The sequence below is a fragment of the Elephantulus edwardii genome, unplaced genomic scaffold, assembly GCF_000299155.1.
Source record: "Elephantulus edwardii isolate Elephantulus edwardi_28Jun2011 unplaced genomic scaffold, EleEdw1.0 scaffold00010, whole genome shotgun sequence".
In the NCBI taxonomy this organism is placed as follows: domain Eukaryota; kingdom Metazoa; phylum Chordata; class Mammalia; order Macroscelidea; family Macroscelididae; genus Elephantulus; species Elephantulus edwardii.
Genome location: NW_006399760.1, coordinates 31,938,940 through 31,961,271, shown reverse-complemented (window position 1 = coordinate 31,961,271; position 22,332 = coordinate 31,938,940).

Below are 22,332 nucleotides of genomic sequence, written 5' to 3'. Positions count from 1 at the left end.
AGCAAACAAGATTATGTCATCTGCGTAACACAGATGAGTCTTCCTCTGATCCTGATGCCACATTCCTCAACATAAAATCCAGCTTCTCACATGACTTGTTCACCACAAAGATTTAATTTATATGGCAAGGGGGGGAAATTTAGCCCTGATGCACGTCTTTCTTGATTTTAAATCATGAGGTGTTCCATTGCTTTGTTAGGCCTAACACCTCTTTGTCTACGTGCATGTTTTGCAGGGAAATGGGAAGCAATCAAACACAATGATAGATTACTTTCACAACCACAAATATGACTATAATAGTTTTTATTAAATGTTTCTTTTAAAGAAAAAAATAACAAATATTGGAGAAAATATGAAGTTATAATGCTTATAGGTAGCTAACAAAAAGTGGTGCAGCCTCTGTGACAAACAACTTGCTAATTCCTTAGAAAAGTTAAACATGACCAAATGACTCAGAAATTTCGTTCCTATGTAAATACCCAAAAGAATTTAAAACAGGTAATCAGACAAGTACATATGCATTCATGCTTACAGCAGCACTATTTACAATAGCCAGAAGATGGAAAGAGTCCAAATGTCCATCAACGGATGACCAGACAAACTCATTTTTGGTGAATTAATAGGTGTTTTAGTAACTGGTGTAGCTAGGAAAGTGGATGGCTTTAATAGAAATGTATTCTCGCAAGGTGTTAAAAAACCCCAACAAACCTCAAATTCGGAGTGTTGGCTTCAGAAAAAGTTTTCTCTCTTATCAGTTTTGGAGAAAGGCCTTTGCATTCAACATCTGTTTGTCCAGCATTCTTGAAGTTCTCCATGTAGCTTGGTATTCCATATTATGGAGATTCCCTCAAGTGTATAGGGCCAAAGTGTGTGCTCTGCTCCTGGTTCTTTCTTGCTGGTACTGAGGTTGTTTCCTCCTTGATCACTTCCCTCTCATCTCCTGTGAGTTAAAGGTATTGAGGACTACATCTCAGGGAAACTCTTCTTAATCAAATCAGAGTTGTAATGGGATTAAGGGAATCACATGTCATTCATAACCCTTTTATAATTGACTGTTCTGCCAGATTATGGGACAATCATGACAAAACTGCCATAGTAAATTATTACAGCCAAAAGACTGGGAACATGGCACAGCCAAGCAGGCACATATTTTGAGGCACACAGTTCAATCCTTGACAAATTGAATTTCACAAGAAGCTGCGCTGCAATCAATCCCAAAGCAGTTCGAGGCCACCAGCTGCTCCCTGAGAGAAGGATGGGAAATCTCCTCCATTTCATTAACTGCATCTGAAAATCTGCTGGAAGGTCAGCCATGAGTGGGTTCTGATGCTACAGTACACAACCACCACCAACCAAGCCATAAAAAGCAATGATTTGTGCTAAAGCATGGATGTATCTGGAAAATATTAGGCTAAGAGAAAGCAGTCATGAATTATTCTATTTATCTGAAATATTCAGAAAAGGCAAACTTACAGAGACAGAATAGACTGATGATGAATAGAGGTTGCATTATTGTTGTTGTGCGCCTTTAAGTCAGAATCCACCCATAGCTGACGCTCTGGCTGTTTTCTCAGGGGCAGTAAATTGCATTGAAGGAAGAGTGCCTAGCCTCCCTTGGAGCAGCTGGTGGTTTTGAACTGTTGTGCTTTGGAACTGCAGCACAGCTTCTTAGCACTCCTCCACCAGACTTCCTACAAGTTGGGAGTATGGGGGAAATGGGAAGTGATGGCTTAATTGGAACAGAATTCCTTTTAAGGGTAGTAGAACTGTGTTTAAATTTTAGGTGAAAATAATGGTTGCACATTTGTAAATGTGCTTCAAAGTGAAGGGGCCAGTTAGGATGCCTGCGCAAGACTCCGACAATCACTACAAAGGAAACCCATGGTGGGATGAACACCTGGGATTATTTCCAGATGATGATCCACAAGTGACTCATTGGCTCGCATAGTCCTTCTGAGATGGTTAAGCAGGTCACTTCCACCAGTTCTGAGCCCGAAGTAGAGGCAGAAGTCACTGTTGTAGATGCCCAAATCAACTAATTCAATAAATGGATTATCTGTTGGTAAACCAAACAAAATCCACTAACTTATTCACTTTTAAAAATGTCTCATTTTCTATTTGTATGAATTTTGTTTTAATTTTGAATAAAAGCAGTGGGGGGGAGAAATTTCTTTTTCTCAGCTCCAGACTGAAAGGTCTGGCATAGTATTGAGGTTTGAAAATTCTGAAGATGAAATCCTGCATGGTCCTAGACATACTGAGGCTCCTAGAGCCAGAATCCAGATTACAGCAGGAATCTGCCAGAATTCTCTCCTGATCTTTTACCTCATTTTTCACTGAGTAACCTAAGAATCCTCTTTAAAACATAAACAAGGCCAGATAGTTGTTCTGTTTAAAGTCTTTCATCATTTTGCCAGCATTTTAAAGAAAAAAACCCAGATATTCAGAAGGCCTACAAGGTCAAGTCTGCAGTCATTCTTTGAAGAATTTGGAGAGGGTGCTATCTTCTGGGAAGACTTCTCTGGAGAACTCAGTGATAGGACAAAGCAGGTCATCCCACAGATCACCCAGGGCTGAAAGGTCTCAGTAGAACTTCCAGACTAAGACAGACATGATGGTCTCCTTCTGAAAGCTGGCCAGTGAAAACCTGACCATAGGATATTGTCAGATATAGTGCTGGAAAAGGAACTTCATAGAGTGACTGCAACCCACTCAGTCCCAGATGACACATGGTTCCAGCATCACTTTGTTCTGTGGTGTAATAGGTGCAATGAGTCATAGCTGACATGACAGCAACTAAGAAGTATGATGACAAAGCAAAGTGAGCAAAATTCAAAGCTTGGGCCACTTTTTAGGTGACAAGAGATAATGACAGATTTCTTGGGAGTCCTCCAGGAAGGGAATCCAGTGGAAGAAGACACTTAATGTCCTATTGTTAGAGGTTGTGAATACAGAAGTAAGGGAATCATACATGATTATGTAGACACGACAGGAACATATCAGTGACACATCCATTCAGGAAAAAGAACGAGTGTCACTATGTTTGAAATACCTCTCTGAAAGACAAAAATACTCTATGGCATATATAATACAGACATCTCTTTATAAATTACCTCCTAAAGGGATGTCTTTTTTTAATTTTATTTCATTATTTTTTGCGTGTACCATCAAATCAGATCTGACTGATACAGGAGGAGATTGTTCCTCCTTCTCCAGCAGAGCATCTGGTGGATTTAAACCATGTACCTCTGAGATTGCAGTGCAGCTTCTTGCCACTAGGCCACCAGAGCTCGCCTAAAGGGATGTCTTTAAGTTATGTATTTCTCATATTTGATTAAATAATATTATAAGATAATGATTTTATCTCCATTTTAGATATGGAAACAGAGGCTCAAACCTTTAAATTATCAGATTTACCTATCTCGATAGAAGAGGCTGATAAATGTTTTCATTTATCACACCTGATATTATATATGAAATTATCTATTTGTTTGGTATTCTCACTAAAATGAGAGAGCTCTATGAGAATAGAGATTTCTTTTGGGCAACTACTGCCCCACTAACACTAGCGCTTGGACCAAGTTATTATTGTGAGGTGTCATCTAGTCAACTCCACTCATAAACTCTTCACAACTTGATGTACAACAAATTAAAACCTTGCCCAATCCTGAGCCATTCTCACAATCTCACAATTCTGCACTTAATCCCTATGTTGTAGTCACTGCATCAGTCCATTTCATTGAGGGTCTTCCTTTCCTCAGCAAATCTGAATAAGAATTTGCTCATGCGTGGAAGAACTGGATAAATCAGTAAATTCTGGCTGCTTTAAGTACTCAATAATTCTGATTCAGAATTTTACCAAAGTAGGAAAAATTAGTGGGAATATCCATAGATTTTTTTTTGTTCAATTTTTTCCCTTTTTCTCTGTACTGAAGAACAGCTATTGAAGTATAACTTTGGCTTATTCAACCAGAGGTTTCCACTAGCAACAAGAATTAATTAAATTATGAGTCATCAGCAGATGACATACTGAGATAGATTCTCTTCCCACAAGTATTGTCTTTTTTTTTCTGTTTCTCTAATTATAACAGGAATATAGTAAAGAACACAAGCTAGATTTATTACTTTTAAAAACAAAGTTATATACTGTTAGGATACGATTTCTAAGCTATACTTTAGTTTGGGTGGTGGAGGAGTAAGATACAGAAGAGTTTTTATATTAGGCCTTGCCGCTGGGAGACAATTGCAATAATAGCTATTGAAAGCTTGCTATATGGCTAGGTGTGTTGTTGTGCCCTGTCAACTCAGAACTGACTCATAGCTGACATTCTAGCCAGTTTTCAGCGGCAATGAATTGCATAAGAGATTCTCCATCCTTCTCCCACAGAGCAGTTGGTGGATCCAAACTGTGTGCTCTGAGGATTAGAGTGCAGCTTCTTACCACTAGGCCATCAGATGATTAATGAGGAGGACTTGAAGCACTTGGTGCAGAATATTAAAGACTACAGCCTTCAAAGCAGATTACATCTCAGCCTCAAGAAAACAAAAATTCTGACCACTAGACCAATAGGCAACGCAGAAAAGATTGAAACTGTCAACTAGTTAACTTCACTTGGATCCACAGTCAACATTCTTGTTATCTGCAGCTAGGTGATCAGGAGACATATTGGATTAAGAAAGATGAAGTTAGGGACCTCTCCAAATTACCAAGGAGAAATGATGTCAGTTTGAAGACAAAGAGCTCATAGTCTTCCCAATCACTTCCTATACATCAGAGAGCTAGACGCTGAATAAAGAAGATAGAAGAACTAATACCTTTGAGCTGTGATTTTGGAGAAAAGTACTTACTATAGAGCCCATAGACGGCCAAAAGAACAAACAGATATATCGATATCTCTTGGAGAAAGTGCAGCCGGAGTGCTTCTTGGAGGCAAAGATAGCAAAGCTTCGTCTCACATACTTTGGACATGATGTTAGGAAAGGCTATTCCTTAGAAAGGTTGAGGGTCATTGAAAGAAATGGAAGTCCCCCGGTCAGATAGATTGACACAGTGACTGCTGCAAAGCACTAAAGCATATCAGAGATGATGAGGATGGCATAAGGTAGGACAGGGTTCAGAGCTGCTGTTCATAGGGTCACTATGAGTCATAGTCAACTTAATGGCACCTAACAACAACAACCATGGCCAGTTGCTCTATATTATACCCACTATCTCAGCTATCTTATTTAATTACTTTTAAAAGAAGCATATTCCTTGAAAAGGGACATCATGTATGGAAAGATGGAGGGTCAGTGAAGGAGAAAAAGACCCTCCAGGAAAATGGCTTGACACAGTGACCTTGGTAATATTAGGTCCCTAGTGTGTGACACAGGATAGAGCAGGGTTTGGGTCACTTGTTCACAGGGTTGCATGAGTTATACTTGACTTGATGATACCTAACAGCAACATGGTAATTAGTAATAGTTGTTGTTGTTGTTATGTGCTATAGAGTTGGAATCAGTTCATAGCTGACCCTATAGCAGATTTCCAAGAGCTGTAAATTGCACATGAGGAAATTGCCCATCTTTCTTTCTTTGGAGTAGCTGATGGATTTGAGTCTCTGACTTTGAATTGGCAGTGTAACTCTTTACCCCGAAAAGCCACTTGTTATTATGTTGTTATGTCCATCTTTCTCCCATGGAGCAGTTGGTGGATTCAAACCATGAGCCTTTGGTTTAGCAGCACAGCAACTTACAACTAAGCCACCAGAGTTACATCAGTAGGCCACTAACTGTTGTGTGCCATCAAGTCAGGACTGACTTATAGCTGACCCTCCAGGAGATATTCAGAAGCAGTAATTTGCATGGGTAGATATTGCCCATCCTTCTCCAACAGAGCAACTGATGGATTTGAACCACATACCTTAGGAATTGCAGAATAGGTTCTTAACACTAGGCTACCAGAACTCCCCAGTAGGCTACTGTTGTTGTTGTGTATTATAGAATCAGAACCGACCCATAACTAATCTTCTGGTGGGTTTTCAGAGGCAGTTAATCACACGAGAGGAGATTGCCCATTCTTCTCCCACAGAGCAGCTGGTGGTCTCAAACTGCATGCCTTCAGGATTGCAACACAGTTTCTTGCCACTGGGGCACTAGAGCTCCCTAACTAATAATTGCAGCTTATTTCTTTTTATGTTGAGACAACCCTAAACTTAGAGAAATGTTGTAGCATGGATTGTGTAAAACTACACATCCATGTGCATATGTGATCTTACATGTATATTTTCTCTAAAGTCAAGCAATCTCCTCCTGTGCAATTTACTACCTATGAAAACCCATTAGAGGATGAATTATGTGTCAGTTCTGACTCAACAGTATATAACAACATAAGGGAGCTTTGGTGGCCTAGTGGCAAGAAGCTGCATTGCAATCCCAGAGGTCCATCGTTTGAATCCCCCTGGAGAAGGAGGGACAATCCCATCCTATACCAGTCAGCTCTGATTTGATGGTACACATACAGAAAATAATAAAATAAAATTTAAAAAAATACTATATAACAACAACATATCTTCATTAATTGAAAACCGTGAAACATACCAATAATCTACAATCCCATTCTTACACCAGAGTTCGTTTTTGTTTTCTCTGTGTATATGGATGCCTCTGGTTATAAATAAATAAAGATTAAGCACTAGATTACTAACTGAAAGACTGGCAGTTCAAAGCCACACAGATATACCTCAGAGGATAGATCTGATGTGATTCTGAAAAGTCACATTCTTGAAAATTCTGTAGTACACATGTTGGGTGTCCATGAGTTAGAAATTATTTGATGGCAAATAATAGCATTCCTCAACGAATATAAAGCCTGTTTCCAATAGTCTTCAGTGTATTTGTTTATTGGACAGACCTACCATATAGAAGGAACCCTCGTGGCTTTGTTGCACTTGAGTTGCACTGCCAACCCACAAACACATGGTTCAAACCATCAGCTGATCTGTGGGAGAAAGAGACGAGCAATCTCCTTCTGGGTAATTAAACTGTCTCTGAAAACCCACTGGAGGATCAGCCACGATTTGGTTCCAACTTGATGATACACAACAAACAACAATTATATAGAACCAATCTCTTGCTGACTCGATTGCCTCATCCTTACCAAGGATGCCTTTCTTATCCCACTGGTCTCTGACAGTGCACGTGAGCATCCCTCCATCCTCTACTTCTTTGAAGAAAATCTCCTCCTCACACAATATCCAACACCTTATGGCAGCACAGAACCCTTCTGAGTCTGCGTCAGGCCAGATACTCATGTGAATGCGCATCTCACACCACTTGGAATATGATCCCCACCCCTTCCCCAACCCTGGCTCCATCACCAGCAGGGACAGCCCCCTTGCTCATTCAGGGATATTGGTATTGCTGTGTACCAAATCAGAACCAAATCATGGCTGACCCTCTCGCAGGTTTTCAGAAGATGTTCTCCAGGTTGATTCAGACCTGCTGCCTTTGATTTGGCAGCACAGTTAATCCAAAGGATGAAGGTAGTGAAGCTAACAAGAGATTGCTTTTTTATATGGTTGTGGTGGTTATTTTTTTACACCCACTGGGCCACCAGAGCTCCCTTATTCAGTGATAGGAGAAGGGAAGGGTTTCTGGCAGTCTAGATCTTTGAAAGGGAGCTTTGGTGGCATTTTAAAAATCACTCAGGGCTAAAATGTTAGCGTCTTTGGTGGCCCAAATTGAAAGTTACACTATGAGAAAGCATTAGACGTTGTTAGCCAGTTATTTGCATGCAAATAAAACATGAAAGGGGGGAGAAAGGGAGGGAAATGCACCAGGAAGGAAGATATTTCACAAGCTGAATCCCAAGCAGCAGCAAAGTCACCACTGATGTCACAACAATGCAGCCAGCTAATAATCGAGCTGCTTCTTAGCTGTCGGGAAGCGCAAACAGCACAACAGTAAAACGGTTCTATTTTTTTCCACCCTTACAATAGCAACAGAGTGCTGATCTCAGAGAGACAAAGGCTGTGAAAATAAAAATGCACTTAAGCCAGGAGGCACTTGAGCTAAGACTTTTCTTTTGAGATGTTAGATAACACAGCCAAAATACCCCCGCCGCCACGAGGGACAGCTCTGGAGGTACTAATCTGAAACTACCCAGCAATCAAATGGCTCAATGACACTCTTGCCCTATGCAGGCCTGCAGGCAGCCTGGCTTTCTCTTGGACTAGCTAGCTGTGCCTCTAAGGTGTTTCAGAATTCAACGTGAAGAGCAGACACCATAGCCAGGCCTTTATTTCCTTATTACCATGTACCTGTGGGTGAGAGGTCCCTGGTGAACCTGGCACGCCAGCAAAGGCCTAAGTCCTGCTCCTTCTCTCCAGCTGCAACTCTTCTCTCTGCCATTCCCCAGGGTTGAAAGATGGTCCTTAATACCTCTCACTTTCCACCACATTACTGCTTCACTCGTTCTTTGGCTTCATGTTAGTCTGTCTGCACATTTTCCAGTGACCTTTAAAGCTTTTCTTTAGTTTCAATTTTCATTCCTCTGCTCTACACCCCTGGCTTCCATACAAAAAACTTTGAAAACAGTGAGGTGACTTTCGTATCTGTGGAAGACTCTAAAAGGCAAATCTTTAAAGCCAGTGTAGATCTCTCCTTTCACAGGAATCTGCATAAGGTAGATTCTCCTATTTCAGTATATCAATCAGCACAGGTGTGACACATTCAAGACAAAGCCACAGACTGGGGAAAAATATTTGATAATAACATATCTGATAAAGGACTCATATCTAAAACTTAAAAAATTTACCTCTACAATAAAAAAGGTAAACAACCCAATTTTAAAATGGGTACAGGATATGAATAAACACTTCACCAAAGAAGACATTCAGGTGGCAAATAAACACATGGAGAAATGTTCAAAATCCCTAGCTCACAGAAAGGTGCAAATAAAAACAACTATGAGATATCATTTCACCCCAACAACAACAGCAAAGTTCTACAGAATAGCAAATAATAAATGCTAGTGAGGTTGTGGAGAGATTGTAACTCTTATTCACTGTTGGTGGGAGCATAAAATGGTGCAACCACTAAGGAAGGCAGTATGGTGCTTTCTTAAAAAGTTGGAAATAGAAATACCATTTGACCCAGCAATTTCATCACTAGAAATATACCCTAAAAAACCAGACCAGCCACCAAAACAGATATATGTACACCCATGTTTGTTGTTGTGTTGTTCACAATAGCAAAGAAAAGGAAGCAATATGAGTGCCTGTCAACAAATGAATTGATAGAAAAACTATGGTATATTCACACAATGGAATAGTATGCAGCACTGAAAAACAAGGAGGTCATAAAATATTATACAAAATGGTTGCCCTGGAGGACGTTATGCTGAGGGAAATATCTCAATCACAAAAGAACAAATACTGCATAACACTGCTGTTATAAAACAGGACTGACCTAGGGGTTGGGGGAACTAAGGAAAAAGAGGATAAATAGTGAACACTACATTGGAACAGATAAAGGAATGAACTATTTAAAAGAAACATATGATTAGGCATTATTTGTATTACAAGAATCCAGAATAAGAGGTGCATAACAAAGTTGGCTAGGAGACAGGGGAGGGGGGGAAAGGGAGGAAATTATGCAATAATGAATGAATTTTGAGTGAACTGGGCATAGGTAGGAAGGAAAATGTACAACAATGAATGAACAAAAATTCAACTTCTGTAAACTTTTGTTAAAATAACAATTAATAAATAAAAAAAGAAATGACTTGATTTGCATTCCACTAGAGCTCTGTGGGAGAAAGACGAGTAATCTCTTCCTCTGCAATTCAGAGCTGGAGGGTCAGCTATCAGTCAGTTCCAACTCAGCAATGACTTTGAAAGAAACACACAGGAACTTCGACCACCTAGTCTGTGACCTAGTCCACAGGGCGTTGTCCTGCTAACCAGAGGCTGCATTGTCTGGTGGTTCACATCTACCAGCCACTCGGCAGGTTAAGAAGGAACAGTCTCCTCCCATTAACAATTAAGCTTTGGGAAACTGATAGAAGGTCTATATAAGTAGTAACGCACTCAAAGGCATTGAGTTAAAAAGACACAAGGAACCCTGGGAGCACGAGGCTACTAACCAAAAAGTCTGTGCTCAAACTCCCCAGCTGCTCTGGGGGAGAATGATGTGCTTATCTGCTTCTGTAAAAATTGGAAACCCTATGGAGCAATTATTATTATTTGTCCTGGATGGTCACGATGGACAAGGAATAAGGATGACAGAAAAAGCGTTGATGTTTTAGAGCTGAGATGTTTGAGCAGAGCACTGAACATCCCATGGACAGCCAAGAGAATGAACAAATATGTCTGGGAGAGGGTGCAGCTGGAGTGCTCTTTGGAGGCAAGAATGATGAGGCTCTGCCTCACATACTTTTAACATATTGCTAGGAGGTGCTATTCCTTGGAGAAGCATATGATTCCAGGAAGGGTTGAGGGAAGAAGACCCTCAATCAGGTAGACTAATATGGTGACTGCTACAATAGGCTTTTGTGTGTCAGGAAGTGTGAAGATGGCACAGGATAGGACAAGGTTCAGATCTTTTGTTCATAGGGTTGCTAGAAGTCATACTCAACTTGATGGCACCTAACAATAACAACACCATGGAGCAGTTCTAATTTGTCCTAAAGAATCACTATAAATGGACATCAAGAAGTTTGGGGGTTTTCTTGATAAAGAGATATAAGGTGGTATGAACAATGAATGTACTTGCCTAGTAAATGAACATCTAACTGTTCAAATACAGCCAATAGTATCACAGAAAAAAAAAAGGCCTGGTTACCTGCTTCTGAAAAAAATCATTGAAAACTCTAAAGAGTAAAGCTCTGTTTTGGCACACAATTATGTCACCTAGAGTTAGAATTGACTTGAAGGCAACAGGTCTCTTGTTTAGTCACAATTTAAGAAGAAAATGTCCTATTTTGAGATTGCAAATTTCCCGGTACTTGTAACCAGCATTTGATCCTCATGAACACTGATGGTGGCTTTCTTCTCCATTCCAGTTTATAGAAATTCAGAGCTCTCTACTTCAGGATCAGGAAATCCTTAGCAAAGCCTGTGTGAATGTCATCAGGAATAGGTTGTGGAAATGGGGAAAAAGGATATGAATCCAAAGATTCTAAGAAATCAACTCAGAGGATGAAAAGAGGTGTGGTCCACATGTCCAGGGGAAAGTATCCACACTGAAGCCAAGATCCAAGATCGGCTGGGCATTTTCCATTTCCTCTTCTAGTCTAGTGTGTGTCATTTTCCACCCTTCCCTGTGACCAGGTGGGAACTGACATCTTAAGACTGTATCCAGACTTTGGTCTTCTGGTTTTCTATTGGATTGGTCCAATGAGAGGATAGTGCATATCCTAAGGGGTAGAGTAGTGAAGTGGAATATTTATTCACTGACTCCATTTCTTGGGTGGTCAGCAAAAGCCAACAGAATATCCCTGCCCTTGTCAGATGGCCATGTCTCCGCATGTCCAGTAGCTATCCTGACCTTTATCCTTTCAGATCTTAGAGAATAACCGCAGCTATACTCTAATCAGGAGTGGCATCTGCTTCTGTAATAGCTTGCCTCTGGAAACCCTGTGAACCTGAAGAGAGGATGAGACACACAAGTGTTGAGGACTCTCCTTCATAGGGTTGCTATGAGTTGCCTGCGACTCGACGGCACTTAAAAACAACAAAACCAACATACTCTAATCAAGCCTTATACTGCACTATCCCTTCTCATTTCTCCATGACTTACCAACAATCCTTTTATTGAACTAATAAATAATCTTTTTCTTGAACTCTCCTCAAATTACCCCATTCAAGTGGCAACGTGCTTTCTACTGCTAGTTTTATGCATACATACATCAGTATCTGTTTAGGCAAGGCAAAGAAAGGTATACTCAAGAAATTGCAAGTAAATGAATAGGAGTACAGAACACTGGAAGCTGTGGCTGACAGAAAGAAGTTAAAATCTTCCTTGGGACAGAAACAGAAAGAAAGAACTTCTTTATTTGAGATTAGTGGTTGTGGTTGTTGTGCAGTCAAGTTGCCTGTGACTCATAGCAACTCTTAATGTACAACAGCTCTGAATCCTGCCTATTCTGAGCCTGTCTCACTGACTCCAACACACCTAATACCATTGCTCCAGTTATCATGTCAATCAATTTCATTTGAGGTCTTCCTCTCTTCTACCCTTTCAAGCATCATGTCCTACTCTAAGGACTAGTTCTTCCCGGCCAAGGGCCCAAAGTAGATGAGATGGAGTTTCAAAAGCTTTGCATTGAGGGAGAAACTTGGTTTCACCCTAAGACAGACCTGTTTTTCTCCTGGCAGTCCAAGATATGTCCAATACTCTTCTCTAGAACCACAACCCAAAGGCATTAATCCTTCTTCCATCATCCTTAAGTCATTGTACAGCTCTCTGATGCATAACATGTAATTGCAAAGACCATGGCCTGGATCAGGTACACCTTAGTCTCTAGACTGACATCATTGCTCCTCAGCACTCTGGAGAGGAGCAATGACAAGTAGACGTCCCAGTGCAATTCATCCTTTGATTTCCTGGCTGCTGGTGCCAAAAGTGTGAAGTCAAGCAAGCTCAAATTGTTAACAACCTCAATCTTTACTCCATCTAACATGTGGTGCCAACTGGCCCTCTGATGAGAATCTTGGTGCAAAGAAATTAATAAATTCACTGACAAAGAGAGGTACCAAACTCAGATAATTTGTTATATTATCTGAGGCTTTATTAAAAGTTAGGCATTATGCTAAGAACTCGGATACATTTTCATATTTTAGATTTTTTTATTTTATTTTATCAATTTTAATGAACATTTACAGAGATTTTTGGATTTCCATTCATTCATTGTTGCACCATTTTCTCTATCCCTGCCCAGTTTGTTCCTCTCTTTTTTCCACCCCCTTGAAAGTCTGTTTTAATTGTTCCATTGCCACAGTGCTTGTCAGCACCAGTTCTGCTTAATCTCCTTTGTCAGTGTGTCTTTTGCCATTCCCTATCACTTCTCCCTGAGAGAAATTTCACCCTGATTCATAAGGAAAAGGGGACAGCATATTTTCTTGGCTACTTTCTGCTGAAAAGGGATGCTGTAGGTTTCAGGGTGAAGATGTTCTTTCACTACTCTAAAGGGCCCCTTTGGAAACAGAAAACATGCAGACTATTGTGGAGAATTGATTTTGGAATTTATATGCACTGTTATCAATTGTGCTTAGCCATACATGTTCATATCCTTGAAGATGCATCATGAAACTATTGCACACAAATTTAACTAACAAGTTAAAAGTCAAAAATTAAAAGCAATAATATTCCAAGTTGAGGTTCTAGCAGTGGCACAAATCAAGTTACAGAGGGAAGGTAGTTCTTAAAATAAAAGGCTTATTGACTAGCACTTTATCTATTATAGCATAAAGGTTAGGAACCACAAGATGTAGAGGCTCAACTATGTCATTTATTGTTCTTGAGTCCTGGACCAAATTCCATCTACCACTGTGTTGTTTTATAGCTCATAAGTCCGCATGCAAGGCAGATGTGAAGTAAGGAACTGCTTATGAGGTTTTCTGTCAATTCCAAAAACTAAGAAATAGTGGGAAGAGTTGGGACCTCAGAAGGCTCTTAGGACCAAATAATAGGCTCTTGTGTCCAGGAGAAAATGAATATACTTACCAGTAATGTTAATGCTCACCCATGGCTCTTCTGGGAGGATCTGAATCATTGAAGCATCCTCCTTTGTTTTCAGCTGGGAGCTGGGGCCTGTCAGTCCTGTCAGCCACGAGGACCAGATGTGGGCTGCCCTTGGCCATGTGTCCTTTAGATCCACACTTAAAGCAAGTGAGTAGGAGCTTCCTCTCTACTCCCTTGCCTGTCTGTGGCTCTTGTCTGTGACACTGTCTACTGAAGTGGCCCAGCTTTCCACAGTGGAAGCAATTACAACTCATTTAACAAATGAGGAAATGGAATGCATTGATCATCTCTGTTTTGTCTGCCCAACATTCCTCCCTTAACATCTTTCTCTGTCAACATTTTCCAGCAACAAAATGTATATTCAATGCAAGAAACTCTATGACTTTCACAAAGTTTAAGTAGGGATGACCCTGACCTCATCAGTCTTATTAGTTCATCTCCCATGCACAGTGTTTGGTTCACAGATGACCACATGACTCAAACAGACACAAGAATTTTCCCTTGTGATTTAATAAATAGACAAGAAAGAGCTGTGAGGATGGTGATACAAGGTGCTGCTGCTTGAGGAAAAATTTTCTTCTGCTTAAAGTAATAAATTCATCCCAGTAATAAATCATGTGGTACCGTACAATGAGGACCCGAGAAAAGTGTGAGGAAGAGAGCAAGACTGAGCTCAAGATGAATGACCTCATTTGCTCCTGCATCTACTTGCTCTCAAGTCAGCTGCATCTCTGATTTTTCAGGCTTATGAGTCAGCAAAGGCTCTTTTTCCAGTTACACTGATTTCATCTGTGTGTCTATCACTTAAATACATCCTACAAAGAAGCTCAGGAATATTTCTAGAAATACAAGCATGTGTAACACCTAACAAGTTAAAGTTCACAGTTGCTGGCATCAATACAAAAATGATCAGATACACAAAGAAGTAGAAAAATATGATAATGGTGTAAGACCCATAAGTATAAAAAATCAAATAAAGTGCCTCCATGTATCAAATAGGGTTGTTGTTGTTATTTGTTGAGCACCATCAAGTCAGAGCTAACCCTTAGCTGACCCTCCTATGGGTTTTCAGGGACGGCTACTCACATTGAAAGAGATTGCCCATCTTTCTCTAGTATCTAGTATACAGTGAGTGGATCCAGCAGTAGATGAGAGTCTTAACACCTGCAAAGGAGAAACAGACATGCAGTGAGTGCCCTTCAGGACCAGAAAGTATTGCCTTGCACCACCTAGGCTTAGAGTAGCAGTGACTTACAGCAACAGCAAAAGTGGCTAGAGCACAGGACCAGAGACCCAGCATGAGACAGAGCTGACCTTGGGACTGCTACCCTCCACAAAACCAGAGCTAAGAGCCTTTGCCCAAGTTATTGGAGGACTGGGAGTGGTAGGGGTGGAGAGAGCCATAACTGAAAGGACTAAGAGCTTTGTAACACTGGCCAAAAGCCACAAGGCTCAAGGCTGAGGCACCTACGAGCACATTTCGGAAGGTGTCCTGACTAGATTCTGCTAGTAACCTGGATTATAATCTTTTTAATTCCCCAATATGGCTCTGTGTGGTGTTCTGACCATTATCACATCAGATTTTGGACCCAATACAGCATTAGCACTGGTGTTGGGATGAGAAGGAAGAGGTGTGGGGACATGTCTGACCTCATGGGAATTGGTTTTGTGTGGCTGATGTTGTTGAAGGAGATAGTTATCTTTTTCATAAAATTGGTAAAGGTCAGATATGGCTGTCCCTACATGGCCCTTACAGACCCATAATGATAAAAGATCAGTTAAAAGTGTCCCTGTGCATCAAATAGGGCTTATTGTTGTTGTTTAATAACATCAAGTCAAAACTGACCTATAGCTGACCCATCTACGGGTTTTCAAAAGCTGTTAATCGCATGGGAGGAGATTGTCCATCTTTCTTTCTCCGCCAGTGCAGCTGGTGGATTCAAACCACATACCTTTGGGTTGACAGTACAATTTCTTACCACTAAGCCATGACAGTGCCCTTGTAATAGGGCTAGGTTTGTGCATTAAGTTGTACACCTGTAAAAGCTTAAATTGGTAAAAGTTGTGTGCTAGATATAACAATAAAGAGTAGCCACTGAAACTGCTTACAAAGAGTAAAAAACTTCATGGGTTTTGATTTCAGAGTTTGGAAACTTGGACAGGGCATTGAACTTGATCACTCTGCTGAAATTCTTGCTGAAAATTTGCATTTCTACCCTAGATACACTGAATCAGAAATTATATTAATACAAAATCCGCATCTTATTCCCTGGGACTATAGGAATTAATTTTAAGACTTACCTGGGGATTTTGTTTCTGATTTGCTCAGTATATTTACCCTTCTGATATACTTAGGGAGCTCTGGTGGTGAAGTCCATAAGCAAGTTGCACTGCTAACCCTAAGGCAGTGAGTTTCTGAGGATTCTAATCCAGCAGCAGCTCTGAGTAAGAAAGGTGAATAGTCACTTCTGACTCTGATCTGCAGCCTTGGAAACCCAACGTAGAGTCCCTATGGGTTGGAACTACTTGTCTTTTTTATGCTGAATCAGAATCTTCATTTTTACAAGATCCTCAGGTAATTCACTTGGATAAAATGCAGATTCTGATTCTCAGTATGACTGGATGGAATTGCAAATTTTCAGTAGGTGTTCAAACCAGAGTAAACTGGTTCAAGGCCCTGGTTTACAGTTACAGTATCAAGGGACATCCTAGTTAATTGCTCTTAGAAGACGTTAGGTACTTCTGTTCATCTTAGTTCTTTGCCTAGTGTCTTGGGCCTTAAAAGCTTATAAGTGGTCATTTATGTCAACTTTTACTACCTCTGTGAATAACCCTCTCATTTGCCATGAAACCAGAAGAACTAGATGCTGCCTGGCTACCATTAATGAACATTTTGATCAAAACCTTTATTAAAGAACCCTCATCAAAAGGAAAAAAAAATGAGAACAGAATGGAAAAAGGCTTTCTGGAGCCAGACTGGAACTCCTGAAATTATGGAGATAATCTTTAAACTGGAAGCCAAAAGTAACCCTTGAAGTCTTCTTAGAACTGAAAGAGTGTTTGGTTTAATTACTAAGAATGGTTGCCTTGAGCGTTATCCTCCTTTCAGAACTATCTAGATTGGATCAAAAGGACAAAAGAAACACGAAAGATTGGATAGGAATCTTAAGGAGCAGTGAGTTTATAGTAATGAGGGAGGAATAATGCAGAAAAGGAGGGTGGGTACGGAGGCATAACTCAAAGAATATGAACTCAATGTCCCTGAAAGGAGGCAGTGTACACATTAAAGAAAGATCTACTTATGGTGCTGTCGTCTCAATAAGCAAAGCAGATAAGTATGGGAACCAAGAGTTGGAAGAAAAGGGGTAACCAGTATTCAAAAGCAAAGTTCAAATTTTACCTCTAGAAAAACCAAATTTCCTGAGAGTTTAAAAAATAGTTATTTCCAGTTCCAAATCCCATTTCCCCCCTCATTCTTAGTAGCAAACAGAACTCTACTGGCTAAATACAAATTAAATGACCTAAAAAACATGGGAATGTTATACATATGCAGTGGCATCTTTAAAATTATAACTTTAAGATAAAAGACATAGAGAAAATATTCCTGAAAATGACCAGTAAAATGCATAAAGGCAAAGCAAAAATAAAGAAATACAAAATATTATGTGATTTTACAACTATGTTTCTCTAATTCTCTGATAAGCTCTCTAGTTTATCCTCTTATTTTATTTGTTAATCAAAGAGACAGGAGGTCCCCTGATGTTATAGACAGAAAAATTAACCTTAGAGTTTAGGGAACCATTCCAAAGAAATGCTATTGGGTTGGGGGGGGGGGAATGCCCAAACAGCTAGGAAAGGATTAGTTCCTTCTGAGTGCAACATTTTGCTGCTGAAGAGGAGCTGAGAATATGTTGTTGACATTAAAGATTAAATTTGTTATTCTCTTGTTCCTTTTACAAGTGAATAAACTACATTAGTTAAGATAAAAACAATTTGTGTTGTTGGTGTTATATGCCATCAAGTTGCTTGTGATTCATAGCAAGCCTATGTACAACAGCTCTGAAGCTTGCTCTATCCTGAGCCGACCTTATAGTCTCTGACACACTTACTCCCATTATCCCAGTCACTGAGTCAGTCCATCTCATTCAGGGTCTTCCTCTCTTGCGCTGTCCCTCCACACTCCCAAACATGATGTCCCTCTCCAGACTGGTTCCACCATGTAACATGCCCAAAGTATGTCAGACAAAGCTTCAGAATCCTTGCCTCCAAGGAGCAACCTGGCTTCACCCTCTCCAGGATGAACCTGTTTGTTCTAGCAGTCCATGATATATTCAATATTCTAATCCAGCATCACAGCTCAAAGGCATCAATTTTCCTTCTATCATCCCTAGTCATTATCTAGCTATATGATGCATAGCATGTAATTGTGAAGACCATGGCCTTGATCGGGTGCATCTTAGTCTCCAGACTGACATTGTTGCTCCTCAGTACTTGTGGAGAGGTCCCTGACAGCAGATTTTGCCAGTGTATTTTGTCTTTTGATTTCCTAGCTGCTAGTGCCAAGACTGTTCATTGTGGAGCCAAGTAAACTGAAGCTGTTAGCAATCGCAATCTCTTCACAATCTATCATGATGCTGCCAATTGGCCCAGTGGTGAGAATCTTTATTTTCTTAATGCTGAGCTTCAATCCATCTTGAAAGCTGCAGTCCTTGACCTTATGTTATGTAGCAAGTGCTTCAGGTCCTCCTCAGTTTCAACAAACAATAAAAATAATTATTATTTCCTTATTAGCATGACTGATTAAAACTCTCTTCTTGATTCACTTTATCACTCAAAAGTATATCTTACTTCAATTTTGATTTGTATCTCTCTTATTGTCAGTGATGTTGAGCATTTCTCATGTTTGTTGCCCATTCGAGTATCTTCTTCTGTGAAAATTCTTTGCATGTCATTTGCCCATTTTGTATCTGGGTTATAAGTGTTTTGTTTGTTTGTTTGTTTTTGGTTGTTTTGGTTTTTTGGGGTTTTTTTGGCAGCCCAGGAATATTCTGTAAACTTTCGTTATGACATTCTTGACTGAAATGGTATTACTAAATGTTTGCTCCCAGTCTGTAGGTTTTCTTTTCACCTTGTTGGAAAATGTTTTTGATGAGCACTGGGATTTAATCTTTACAAGGTCCCACTGATGAATTTTATGCTCTTCAGATTGTACATTTCTAGCTGTATTTGGCAGTCTCTTTATACAGTAGACTAGTGCTTCTAAGTTTGATCCTAGTTTGTCTCTTATGAACTTTCTGGTTTTGGGCTTTACTCCCAAATCTCTTATCCACTTTCAGTTGATTTTTTTGTGTATGGTGTGAGATATGGATCCTGTTTCATCTTTCTACCAGTGGAAGTACAGTTTGGCCAGCACTATTTGTTGAAGAGGTTGTCATTTCCCCACTTGATAGTTTTTGTATCCTTGTCAAATATCAGTTGACTGTAGATAGCTGGGTCTATTCTTGGATTCTCAACCTACTACACAGCAGTAGTAACAAAAACAACATGGCACTGGTACGATGACCGGCACAAAGACCAATGGAACAGAATTGAGAACCCAGAAATAGGCCCAGCTCTTTATGGTCAATTGATATTTGACAAGGAAATCAAAGCTATCAAATGGGGAAATGATAATCCCTTCAACAAATCATGCTGGCAAAACTGGACTTCCACTGGTAGAAAGCTGAAACGGGATCTATATCTCATATCATACACAAAAATCAACTAAAGGTGGGTTAGAGACTTGGGAATAAAGCCCCAAACCATAACGTTCATAAGAGACAAACTGGGATCAAGCTTAGAAGTGCTAGTCCAAGGTAGAAAGAGACCACTAAATACAACCAGAAATGCACAATTTGAAGAGAATGAAACTGATGCATGGGACCTTCAAAAGATTAAATCAAGTGTACATCAAAAACTTTTTACAAAAGGGTGAAAAGAAAACCTACAGACTGAGAACAAACATTTGGTAATACCATCTCATACAAGAGTCTTATAACAATATTTTACAGGACACTCCTGGGCCTCCACAAAAAAAGACTGATAACCCAATTACAAAATGGGCAAAAGATGTGGAAAGTATTTTCACAGAGGAAGATATTCAAATGACAAACAAACACATGAAGAAAAACTCAAAATCACTGGCAATAAGAGAGATGCAAATCAAAACCACGATGAGATACCATCTCACTCCAACAACAGTGTCAAAATTTAACAGGGCAGGAAGTAATAAATGCTGGAGAGGATATGGCTAGAAAGGAGCTCTTGTACATTGTTGGTGGGATTGTAAAATGGTACAACCACTCTGGAAGGCAGTTTGGTGCTTCCTCCAAAAGCTAAACATAGAAATCCCCTAGGACCTAGCTATTCCACTACTTGGAATATTCTCTGGGAAAATGAGAACTGAGGTAAAAATGGAGATTTGTACATCAATGTTCATGGCAGCTTTATTCAACAACACAAAAACATGGAAGCAGCCCAGATGTGAACCACAAATGAATAGATTAAGAAATTATGGTTTATTTACACAACAGAATACTATGCAATACACAAGAGCAATGATTTTGTAAATTATTGCATAACTTGGGAGAAACTGGAGAGCATTATGCTGAGGGAACTAACTCAGTCCCACAAGGATGAGTATTGTATAAAACCATTATTGTTGAATGAGTATAAGGATCCAAGAAGAGTAGGAGAGGTTGGAAGCAGAGGGATGAGCATGTTCTGGGGGTGGGGGGAGATTAATCATGGAGTTGTACAATTTGATGGGGGGGTGAGGAAAATTGAAAAAAATTTTTTTAAAAACTATGTATTCGAATTTTGTAAATAACCTAGTAGATAATTAGAAAGGAAAAAAGCAAAAACCACAATGAGATACCATCTCACTCCAGTAACGGTAGCAAAGTTTAACTGGTCTGCAAATAATAAATGTTGTAGAGGATGTGATGATATATGAACTCTTATACATTGTTGGTGGGATTGTAAAATGGTACAACCATTCTAGAAGGCAGTTTTGGGTTTCCTCAAACAGCTGAACGGAAGAAATTCCATATGTCCCAGCTATTTTACTGCTTGGAATGTACCCTGAGAAAATGAGAACTGAGTCACAAATGGAGACTTGTACACCAATGTTCATAACAGTATTATTCACCATCGTAAGAACATGGAAACAGCCCAGATGTCCAACCACAATTGAATGAATTGAGGAATTATGCTACATTCATACAATGGAAAAACCACGCAGCACACAGGAGCAATGATTTTGTAAATTATTAGCTAGCTTGGGAAGGATGGGAGAGTATTATGCTAAGTGAACTAACTCAGTCCCACAAGGACAAATATTATATAAAACCATTATTGTAGAATGAATAAAAGGATCCAAGAGGGTGTGGGAGAGGGTGGAAGAAGAGGGATGAGGATGAAGGGAGGTGATTAATCATGGGATTGTACAATTTTATGGGGAGGGGTAAAGGAAATTGGAAGAATCTGGTCTGAAAAACAATGTATTAGAATTTTGCAAATAACTAGTATAATAAAAAAATGTATATCTCATTGCTCTAAAATTACCTACTCGTTTTCTGATCAAAGACTATTTCTATTCAGCAATATTCCACTACATATATGTGTCTGTTTATCTGCTTTGTACATGTACCAAACTATGCTTCAAACTTCCAGGTAACCATTAGACTGCTATTAATGAGCCAATGGCACATACACCTACTTGACGTCAACATTCTGTAGGTGCTATATTCATCTGTGATTGGGTGAACAAATGAGACACTAAAATAGTATTGTCCTTGTTATGTGCCATCGAATCAGCCACGACTCATAGTAACCCTTTGTAAAACAGCTCTGAATACAGCTCTGTCCTGAGTCAGTCGCACTGACTCTGACACACCTATCCCCCATTGCCCCAATTGTATCAATCCACCTCATCCGGGGTCTTCCTCTCCCGCACTGTCCCTCCACACCTCCAAGCATGATGTCCTTCTCCAAGGTCTGGTCCCTTCTGATCATGTGCCCAAAGTATGTGAGACAGAACGTCAAAATCCTTGCCTCCAAGGAGAAATTTGGTTTCATCCTCTCCAAGGCGGACCTGTTTGTTCTCTTGGCAGTCCATGGTATGTTCAAGACTCTTCTCTAGCACCACAACTCTTCTTGTGTCAATTCTTCTGTCATCCATAGTCATTGTCCAGCTCTCTGATGCATAGCAAGTAATTGTGAAAACAATGGCCTGATTCAAGATCACCTTAGTCTATTTTTTTATTAAATTTTATTAGTTTTAATCAACATTTACAGGGATTTTGGGTTTTCATTCCTTCATTGCTGCACCATTCTTTCTACCCTCCTCCCCAGTTTGTTCTTCTTCCCCGGCATCCGAATGTCTGTTTTAATTGTCCAATTGCCACAGTGCTTGCCAAAGTCAGTTCTCATTAATCTCCTTTGTCGGTGTGTCCTTTGCCATTCCCTATCACTCCTCCCTATGAGAGACTTCACCCTGATTCATAAGGAAAAGGGGATGGCGTATTCTCTTAGCTACTTCCTGCTGAAAAGGGACGCTGTGGGTTT